Source organism: Sprattus sprattus, assembly GCF_963457725.1.
Source record: "Sprattus sprattus genome assembly, chromosome: 3".
Classification (NCBI taxonomy): domain Eukaryota; kingdom Metazoa; phylum Chordata; class Actinopteri; order Clupeiformes; family Clupeidae; genus Sprattus; species Sprattus sprattus.
In genome coordinates, this window is record NC_137922.1 from 50,971,115 (window position 1) to 50,974,499 (window position 3,385).

Genomic DNA, 3,385 nt, shown 5'->3' on the forward strand with positions numbered 1-3,385 from the left:
AGGCATGACTGTGGGTGAAGGTTCAGGCGTGTCTGGGGGTTCTGTCTCTATCTACAGTCTGCAGGTAACCAGGGCCAGGGCTGTGTTTGTGTTCAGCACCTTTGGCTGCTCAGCTGCACCTGAATCTGATCCCCCCCCCTCACATCTCCTTCCCCCATGCCTCTCAGCCTTGCACTCCTTTCACGCCTTTCAAATTCAAATTCAAACAAGCTTCATTGGCACGGCCGCCCCGCGGTATTGCCAAAGCAACGTCCATGAGAAAATTCAATAAAGAAAATACACACAAATACACGACATGGATCATGGTTAAGATTAAAATAAAACAATCACGAAATATCTCAGAAAAGAAATGTCTCTCCAACAAATGTGAGCCACAGTCTCTCGCTTCTCTCTTTTGAAACCCTTTCCACTCTCCTTCTCTCACAAAAGTGGTTTTGCACCTGACTCAACACAAATGGCCCAGGTCTCCTCTCCTCTCCTCTCCTCTTCCCTCTCCCTCCTCTCCTCTTCCCTATTCTCTTCTCCTCTCCTCTCCTCTCCTCTCCTCTCCTATCCCCTCCTCTCCTCTCCTCTCCTCCGCACCACAGTAAAAGTCTGATTGCTGTCTGAAGCTCCTAACCGTCTGCAGATGTTCCGCTCCGATCACCTGAGGGGGAACTTTCCTCCGCTCCAGAGGGGCACATCTTCGTGTCCCGTTTTCCATCTACATTTCAACACCGGGACACAGAATCCCTCGGTGCACCTCCGGGGGTTGGAGAATGGACATAATTCATATGGCTTTTAAAAGTCACGCATGTCTCCCCGTAAAACTCACATAGCCCCAACTGGATTCCCGTCTGATAAAAACGTCTCAAAATCATGCTGCGGGTCAGTCGTCCTGCAAGCTCATCTGGTAGGACGAGGCCCTAATGACCCAAAAGGTCATGGATTTGATTGACAAGGAGCGCGTATATATTTTTCCTTAACATGGCCTGTAAGTCGCTGTGGATAAAAGTGTCTGTTGCACGGATGAGAGTGAAGGTGCAGGCGGAGGTCGGCGAAGGAAATGGGGATTGTAAATGAAGTGAGCGATGAGCCTAATGAAAGATGAAATGCTACCTGAGGATCTGGGGTCTGGAGTGTGCAGCATTCCACATGCTCTGGCATACTTTAGTGAACCTGACAGATCTGAAGCTTCTGGCGCGAAAGCTGTTGCACACATTCTGGCACGCACACATGTGCAGAGGTGCACGCAAAAAAACACAAAGGCGCGTGTGCACGTGCACACACACACACACACGTTCACACACGTGCACACACACAATGATGAACACACTGACAGGTATTGCATATATGCACAAACACATTCACATGCACAAACACATAAAGATTTACACATGCACTTACACACATACACACACATACACACACACAGACACACAGCCACACAAACTCACACACACACACACACACACACACAGATGCTTGTGTGTGAGGAGGATAATAAGAGAAATAGAGGAGCTTTGGGGATTCATTTAAGTCCATTCAGCAGCTTCCATGCACTGGGGCCAAGCCCATCTCGAGGTGGTGACACTTTTACGGTTTGGCTCAGGGGAAGTATGTATGGATTAGGAATACGGCTTTTTGAAAGCATGCAGACATGAAGATGTGCTTGTCCCATTATGGGAGAAATTAGAGGAGGTTTGCAGATTGTGTGTGTGTGTTTTTGAAATAAGGAAAGGATGTGTGTTAGTGCGTTTAATTATATGTGTATGTGTGTTTTGAAATAAGGAAAGGATGTGTGCGTGTTTAATAGTGTACGTTTTGTGACATAAAGAAATCATTTGTGTTTGTGTGTTTCATTGTGTCCGTGTATTGTGAAATAAGAAGAGAGATATGCACATATTTCATTCTATTGAAGTTCAGCGGAACTGAGATTTAGAGATACATTTGTGGCACTGTGAGGGACTAGCACATGTGCTCAACACCTCCGTACAGCCCTCAGTTTCCCAATGAAATGTTCAAATCTACACACAATCTATACGGTTACAAGTTTGTAACCTTTTTTTATAAAACGTAACTAATGTTAAAAGGTAGTTCCTATTTTTGAGACCCCCATGAAAATGCTGTGCATGTAAATTGTGAGAAAGTTTGTATGCGGTCTTGTGAATTCCCCATAGAAGCCGAGCATAACCACATGAGCGTAGCTAGGGCGGTGAGGGATGGGCTGTTTACAGTAGTACATTGGACAGAACATTGGAAAAAGACACGAAGAAACTAAATGCAGATCATGCATAGCAAAAACAAGCATACAAGCAAGCAAACAAATTAAATAAACAAACGAACAACAACAATGACAATAGAATAGAACAAAAGAGCTCACCCCCACTGTACTTTGGTAAGAGTGTGAAACCTGCCAGGTCCCTTAAACTTCTAGACACTGTTGAAACCTATTCATTTGAAATCAGCTGGGAGGTTTTCTTTTGTGTCAGCAATCTAGGCGTCATGTTTCCCTCTTGAAGTCCACATCACTGTTTCTTTCATGTGACCTTCCAAGGTTGCGGTTACGGAGGGCATGCTTTAGAAGTGGCCTAATGAGAGCTTGTGAGGTATGAGTGATTTTTTGTGTGAAAATGTCCCCATTCTGACCAAATGTATTAGTTGTAGAGGGGTGTGTGTGGTGTGTGTTCAGGGGGATCACAGAGCCAGCATCATACCTCACTTCCCACTGGTGTTTTATCCCAAAAGCCACAACCTCCCTGCAACATGGAGAGGCTTCGCTCCACGGCATTTGGACCCAGAATGAACTGTTTGGACAACGCAGTCATGGGATGTTTGTCTTGCGTGCTTTTGTTGGTGTTGCTGACATCCTCAACAGAGAACTGTATCCCCCCCCTCTACCTCCCCACCATCAACTCTCCAAACCCCTCTCCTCTCTATCCTCCACCCCCTCCACCGCCCAATGGGTTCAGGTCCTTGTCAGACGTCAACAACTCCTCTGAGATTATCGAACAAACAGAACACCACCACCCTGGATGAGTCTTTGACGAGTGACGAATGTTTGTTTTCTCGTGTGGATAGATATCCTCTGTTATCCTCACAGACCTATTTCTCGACCTCAAACATTCTGGAAATGAACTTCCCTCAATCACTTTTGAAGATTGTATTCCTCTGCTGTCCTTGTTTGGATAAGCTTACTCTTGCAAGGTCAAAAGACTCAAGTAAGGAGGATCGAGATGTGTGTGGAAATCCACTCCTGCAAAGTACACTACAAGTATCATTTGGGCTCCACTGTGTCATACATTTGGAGTGAATAAATATGTCACAATAGAAATGTTTTAATTTCCATGTCACAGAGCCTGCTTTCTTTTGTTTGTTGGACCACAAAGTGGGTGAGAGTTGGTGA